We start from the raw sequence: 8,010 nt of genomic DNA, 5'->3' as shown, positions 1-8,010 counted from the left end.
TTTGAAGACGCCGCTTGCACCATCTCAGGCAGACCCATTAAATCTGGTCTAAAACCAGAGCGAAATAGAGACATTCTGGATACATCTGGTGGTTCGGCATGGCTATCCCAGCACCTTTGAAGCCATGGTCCAAGCTTGAGTTGGTGGTGAACCTCCTGGTTGTTGCTCTCACGGAGCTGAGTTTCCCTCACTCCAGCAGATTGAATACAAAATCCACTCTCAGAATATCCTCCCAGTTTGAACTATAACGCTGCACTATTACAATCGCCAGTAACAAGACTTTCAGCACCAATTTTCTTAGCGACCTATTCACCTGTTGCTTCTCTGTGAGAATACTGGATACTCTCATGGGCGCCTTGGATGGCAGTGTCTTTCTTTATCAACAATCGAAACTCTTTTGCAATTTCTTTCTGCTCACGCGCTGAGGAAGTCACCTTCTCAAACAATTCAATAAAACGGCTTCGACCTGCGAACATTATCTGATCCTCATTACTGCACTGATCTGGGTCTATCGGGTAGGCTTTGAAATTGGGTGGAAGGTAGAGAAAGAACCGGGTGCGACTGGTGTAGGAAAAGATAAGATATGGGTTTGAAAATGGGTTTGATGGGTATTGAGAGGTGAAAAAGTGGATAAAGTGGGTAGGGGTTATGAGTGGAAGGCATGCAAGGTGGGGTAGCCTTGAGAGTGGAAACAATGGTATGGGATGGGTCGATGTGGGTTCAGGCAGTAAACATAACGGTGCACGAAGGTTAGAAAGGTACCATGCATTACCATGCAAAGGTGGAAGAAATGGGTCCAAGGATGGATGGTTAAAAAAAATGGCATGTGGTGGTAGAGAGACGAAAAGTGGTGATGTGCATGGGGGTATATAAGTAAACTCCTTCACGTCTTGAATATTCACTGTAGCAGCAATTTCACAAAATGACCCTACTTCTTTCATTTCCTTCACATCAGGATTTGCATCTCTGGACCTTAGCATCCACCAACTTCAACTGCACGCGCTCCTCACGCCAGACCTCAGCCACCTGCAACATCTTCCTCTCCTCTTCCGTTTAATCCCTGAGTTTCATTGATTCCCTCTTTAATGATTCAGCTTCAGCCTTGTCGTCTCTGATTTCCTTAGCAAGCAATCCATCAGAACACTTGTTTGGTGAGGCAAGAATCAACGGCTTCCCTCATTGACAAGAATACATTCTGCCAAAGGTTCTTTGCACTTTCCATCTCAATCGACTTCTTCTTATAGACATGGCACCCTTATTAAAACTCCTCAACATGGCATCTTCGTCAGCATCAGCTGACATGAACAGAATCTTCAGAATCTTCAGTTCCAATTACATCTGGAACAGCTTGAAGCAGTGCATACTTAGCATTCTGGATATCAGAAACTGATCTATACGAACTCCTGCTTTCCAAAAGGAATATACGCCTTGATGTAGTAGAGGTTTTGCCACAAATGGAAGCTGGGGAAATGCAACAAACGGGGATGAGAAGGGCGGGTTTTGGTGGTGAAGCTGATATGAACAAATTCGGACTCATCAATGCTTGAGAAACAGACATTAAATCAGTGATGTTTCTCAGATTCTGGGTGAATTGCCAAGAAATGTTAAGAGGGATTAACAGAATGAGGAGGCAGGGATTATGAAGGGGATCAATGATAAGAACCATTTCGGCACAGGTGATGATGAACAGGAGTTGGATCATGTTCTTGTTGATGAAAGGTGAAGCTTAGGGCAGCAGCAGATGGAAATGATTGCTGAGGTGGCGGAGGTGTTTCGCCGCCGGCGGCAAGCCGCCGGCGTCGTTTGAGGACAGCTGAGTTTGGTATATTTCTTTCTCAAATGGTTCAGAGACAACTTCAATAGAGGACGTTGTTGATGCTGCCAACCTCTGTGCTGATATTAAAGCAAATCAAATTTCACCAGGTCCTTCTCCATTTGGCTCATCAGATGCCAGTTCTGTCTCTACAATGGCTTCGGTTGCAGCCCTTCTTCCCATTGATGGGGACCATGGATTCCTTTACACATCAGGATTCTGGAAATGCTTCCCTGGACATGTCATCCACCAAGAGTCTGCATGGATGGTGACGATCAATTGATAAATCAACAGCTACAATTTCCTTTCCTTTTCTTTCTGCTATAACAGCTCTGGGATCCCCTGAGTTAGCAACATATATAGCCCGACCACAAATCAATGTTGTTATTACAACTGTGCCGCTCATGTTATCATCCAAACTATCAGCATATAGCTGCAAATTTGACGTTAATAATGCTGCATGGTGGGCCCCAATTGCATCCCTGAATATGGCAATCCCCATTCTAAGCAGAATATTCCAACGATTCCTTGAGCAATGCAACGACATCTTCCCAGATTCACAAAATGTGCCCATACCCAAACCAGGAGCAGTGCTAGCCAAGACTCTTCTCCTTGGGCGTACCAGTGACCACAGAGAATAGAGGGTAAACAACAATGAAACAAGGACCCAAAACAGAGTATAAAATGAATCCCCAGAAAACAATGACCCAAGCCCGTCTTATATTGAAGCCATAGAGCTTATGCATAGGTGGGAAAAGAAACCAGATGGAAACGAGATTTAAACCATATGGGAATAAGATTAAAGGATCTCACTCAAACACACAAAGGATATCAAAAGAAGAATTCTCATTTTAAATCAAACCTCACATGAAGAACAGGGAGCAGATATGTCACAACACAATCACAGCAACCCCAGAAGAAACATTAATGGCAATCAAAATGAGGTCTAGCAAACGTACCTGAGAACGTTCCCTTTCTTTCCTCTGTTTCAGCTCTTCCTTCTCTTGACAACTCTCTTTAGCAGCTTTCCCCTCTCCAGGAACATGCTCTGTTTTTCCCTCAGTCGCCGCTTAAGCTCCAGGAATCCCCCTCTCAGTTTTCTGCTCCTCTTCCCAAAACCCCCCTCTCTAAAACAGAAACGTACCCTCTTTCTCCAGCTGCCTGCCTCTGCCAAAAAATCCTTTTCTTTTCTCCCGGATTTGCCCTCCTAACGGCCTCTGCAGCAACAGCCAACAAAAGTCCTCCACCACCAGCCTGCAGCCTCCACTCACCTCCACATGCAGCTGGCAACGTCCTCACAGCAAAAATCAAATACGCTCCTCCTTCTAGAACCTTCCTCCAAGTGTCCCTCCCCTAGTGGTTCTCAAAACCACTACTTTGATTTCACCACAGCCCATCTCGGAGTGACACATGGCCACCTAAGGTGGTGACACCTGTCAATCTTGGCTGCAGCAAAGCAGACCCCACATGGGGGTCTACAGTTAGTTTTTAATTTTACCTTAGATTTAAGCACTCTTATAAAATTTTAGTTCATTAAAATAATTGATCATATATATATATTTATCCAACAATAAATTAATTAATTAATTAATTATTATTGATTTATTATTCCATCTTGAAAATTATGATTTTTGTCTAATGTGGTTACAATTCTTTTTCTTAGTTTGACATATTAGTTTTTTTTAGTATTGGTTTGGGCAATTTTTGTTAATAATGGAAAAGTTAGGATTTTTTAGAGTTTAGATAATTTGTGATGATAGTTAAAAATTTAGAATTTTGATTAGCATTATTTTTGTTCTCAATTAGGAAATTCATAATTTCATAGGTTTTAGTTTTATTTTATCTTTTAGTTTAGATGTCATTAAAATTCAGTTTATTAGTTCAATTGATTTCATGCCACTCTTTTCATATCTAAAGGTTGTTAAATTTAATTCATGATTCATCTTTCTAGTTTATTAGTTTTAGAATTTAAGTCGATTAATTTATTTCATTCCGCGTTGATATATTCATGTTTTAAAATAAATAAAGAAAAAAAATTATTTTACTCTTGATTGATCCTGTTTTAGTTGATATTTTTTAGAGTTTTAATTGTTTCGATTGGTTTCATATTGATTAGTTTAGGTTAAGATTTTTTAATTCCATTTTTATATTAATTTCATGCTTTCAAATTGTAGGCTATTAGTTTAATCTATCTCCATGTTGTCATTTTGTGTTTAAGAATAGTTCATTTTAGTTTTGATTAATTTTATTTATTTTATGTGTTTTTTTATATTATTATTATTATTATTATTATTATTATTATTATTATTATTATTTTCATTATTCATTTGTTTAGTTAGTCGATTAAATTTATGACTCCAAATCGTCAATATTAGTTGATACGTATCGTTTGTACTATTTTAAAGGTCATATAATATTTAGTGCTTGATTAAGTTTATCTTAAGATTAAATGTTGTTAAAGTTTCAGTGCTTGTAAGATCTAAGGTTTTGGTTTATCACTTTGGTCATCCTTTGTCAAAATCAATTTTTAGAGGCTATCGAAAAATAGTGAAGATTGGCCTCCATTCCCACTACTTCAATTTTATCTGTTGTCAAAAATTCTACTTTGTGATTTGTTCTTTTTTTTTTCTTTTGCTTGGTATTTTGATTCATACATTTTATTGTTTTTAAATTAACTTCTTTTATCTTTAAAACATAACAATATTCTCAAAATCTCATTTCCTTAAAAAACCATTTCAAAAATTCCTTTAGGATTCTTAGAATCAAAATCTTATTTTTTAAAATAATGTGCAACCATGTTTTGATCGGTTCACATCTTTCAAATAAAATTACAGTTTTAAACAAAACACGAATCAAAGCTTGTGGTCCCAAATAAATGGGATAATTCTAGGCTCAATTCGTGTATATCAATTGGGGAATTGGTGAAACCCCTACATAAGAAAATATTTTCAAAAATAATTTTTGTTGCCACTTTTGTCACTTGTTGAAATTATGTCTATTTTTCTTTAGGAATTGTATATAAGATGAGTGTGATAATTAGTGTTTTCATATACTTTGATAATTTTTGCTATGCCAATTAGATAACGAGCATGCTAGGATTTCTATATTTTATTATCTATTATCTAACCCTTCATGTCTTATGGAAGCGCATTGTAAGTCATCTATGTTATCCAGGTACGTCCCTTATCACCTACTTTCTAAATTTTTTGTAAACAATCCTGTCATTGTGAAATATGCATATGTTTGATAATCCTTAGGTGCTTAGATGTATGCTAGATTCGCTATGATTAAATACATGTTGTGTGCGGTACTTCTATACTAACTTTGATGTCTTGTGATAGCGCTTAAGAAGCAGTCCAGGTACGTACCCTAAATCTTCTTCATGATTGTGATTGGTTTTCCTGCTAAGCATGCTATTTTTCAAAATCACCTAGCCTACTTAGGTATCCATAACTAACCGATTAATTGCCACGTTTTCCTCAACTCAGTCAGTAGAGACCTTTTTAGGGCTTAGAGGGGTGCTACCTCCTAGAGGTACCTTCCCAATAAGTAACCTGATCCCCGGACCAAGACTCGGGTTTTTCAAAGACATGCTTTTTCCAAAAATTATGGAGTCACATTTTAGGGTTTTTCTTTCTTGTTTTATTTTCCCTTTTAAATAAAAATAAAATAAGTGGCGACTCCAACTTTTTTCCAAAAATTAATTTTTCACAAATAAAAAAGCGAGTCTCGCCGATCAAGTGGGGACGCACGTGAAAAATGCGGGTCCACACTCAGCTATTGGTAACTTGATATATGCTATGGTGTGTACAAGGCCAGATATTGCACATGCAGTGGGAGTTGTGAGAAGATTCATGAGTAAGCTTGGAAAGCAGCATTGGGAGGCAGTCAAGTGGATTCTAAGATATCTGAAGGGTTCATTAGATACATGTTTTTGCTTCACAGGTGCAAGTTTGAAATTGCAGGGTTATGTAGATGCTGATTTTGCTGGTGATATTGATAGTAGAAAGAGTACTATTGGGTTTGTTTTTACTCTAGGTGGTATAACTATATCATGGGCTTCAAATCTATAGAAGATTGTTACTTTGTCTATTATAGAAGCTGAGTATGTTGCAGCAATTGAAGCTGGAAATGAGATGATTTGGCTACATGGTTTCTTAGATGAATTGGGTAAGAAACAGGAGATGGGCATTCTACATAGTGACAGTCAGAGTGCAATTTTTCTTGCCAAAAATTCGGTTTTTCATTCAAAGTCGAAGCATATACAAACAAAATACCACTTTATCTGTTATCTTGTTGAAGATAAACTGGTAATACTTGAGAAGATTTGTGGATCTAAGAACCCAGTAGACATGTTGACTAAGGGTGTCACTATTGAGAAGTTGAAGCTGTGTGCAGCTTCAATTGGTTTTCTAGCTTGAGGACAGGAGGATGAGTTGCAGGGATGAGTGATTGTTTCTTGGAGGATAGCGGTTTGATGTTGGTGATTGAACTAGTCTCCAAGTGGGAGATTTGTTGGGCTTTGTGGAGCCTAGTTTTGTTTGATCCGATTTGATGGCCCGACTCGAATAATATTGCATGACTTTTTAATGAGAGATTTACTGAAGCCTGTTGGGTCCGTTTAACCCATTGTGGAACCACCTTTTGTAATTAGGGTTTTTTAGTGTGGTGTGGTTGTCATGTTATATATAGAGAGAAAATATTGTAGCCGCCGTGATTGTACTCTATATTCTTCCCTGATAATAGTGATATCCCTACAACTCCATAGACGTAGGCATATTGCCGAACCACGTAAATACTATCTTGTGCGTGTGATTTTTTTTTTCTTTTAGTGTGTGTTTTTTCTCTATTTTTGTTTCTCATAGATTGGGAATTCGGTTTAATTCCCTACATGATCTAAATACAATATTTTGTTAGTGATCCTTTCGAGGCCTTGACATGATAATTATTTGTTATTTTCTTAAAATGAAAAAAAAAAATTATTGCTTGAAATAAAGGCCCTAAACGAGTTTGTTTAGCTCTTAATGAGTATCTTCGATAAGTGATTGTACCTAAAAAAAGGTTAAATTCACTCCATATGTATGCCATATATTGCTGGTCTTAAATAATTTTAAAAGATTTACCATTTTATATTAACATGGTTAACTAAATCAATTATACTTAAAATGTTTAATATTTTAAGATAATACCTGAAAAAAAAAATTCCAAATTATAAATTATATTAAAATTCCAAATTTTACATCATATATCATCGCCTTATCAAGGGTATACGTGTAATTTGACCACTGCTGTTGGTGACATAGATAATATTTATGACATGATTACCATGTACATACACATCCACTACAATTAAATGCAAATTTAGAAATTACATGAGAAACAAGAATACATAATAAATTACAAAATGAAATTAGCAAATGTAATATACAAAGTGAAAATGTGAATCTCAATAATGAACTACACCTAGAGGGGGGTGAATAGGTGTTGTAGAACAATTTAAAATTCTCCCAATAAAGATTACCTAACCTTAGACTATCTTTATGTCAAGAATTTTTTTCTTCCAATAACTTTTCAACAAAGCAAAACATCCACAAGCAATAATGTATGCATCAACACTCTCCCAACAATTTATAAATGCAAAACACATGCAAATGCTTCAACACTCCTAAAAAATAAACCAAAATATAGAGTGAGAGAAAGAGATAATGAACACCAGATTTTTAACGTGGAAAACCTCCGAAGAGATAAAAAACCACGGGCCTATCACCGATTGAAAACTCCACTATGAAGAACAAAAACTAAGTACAAGGTTTTACCTAGCTCAAGCCAACCAATCATTCCCGGAATACTTGACTAGTACCTTCATTTTCAGCTTCTCTTTTTGGAGCACACTTGGAGTCTGCACCAAGCTCAATCTTGGCCTCTTCTTGAATCCACACAAGAAGAAAATGGGTTTTTGCACAAACCCAAATAAAATGAGAGATTGAGATGTAAATGAAAGAATGAATCAACCCATTTATTGCTCAAGAAAATCCATTGAAAACTAGTTTGGAAAACATTAAGAGAAGTGGATTTTCTTTGCAATAAAAAACCCCCAAATTAGGAAAGCAAAAATGAGAAAATGAAGAACACTTGGAGTGTGGCTACTCTCCCCACGTTTTCAGCAGTCTCTCTTACCAGAAAATGAGAGAAGATTG

This window comes from Vitis riparia, chromosome 14, assembly GCF_004353265.1.
Source record: "Vitis riparia cultivar Riparia Gloire de Montpellier isolate 1030 chromosome 14, EGFV_Vit.rip_1.0, whole genome shotgun sequence".
NCBI classification, from domain to species: Eukaryota; Viridiplantae; Streptophyta; class Magnoliopsida; order Vitales; family Vitaceae; genus Vitis; species Vitis riparia.
Note: the sequence above shows the minus strand (reverse complement) of the source record.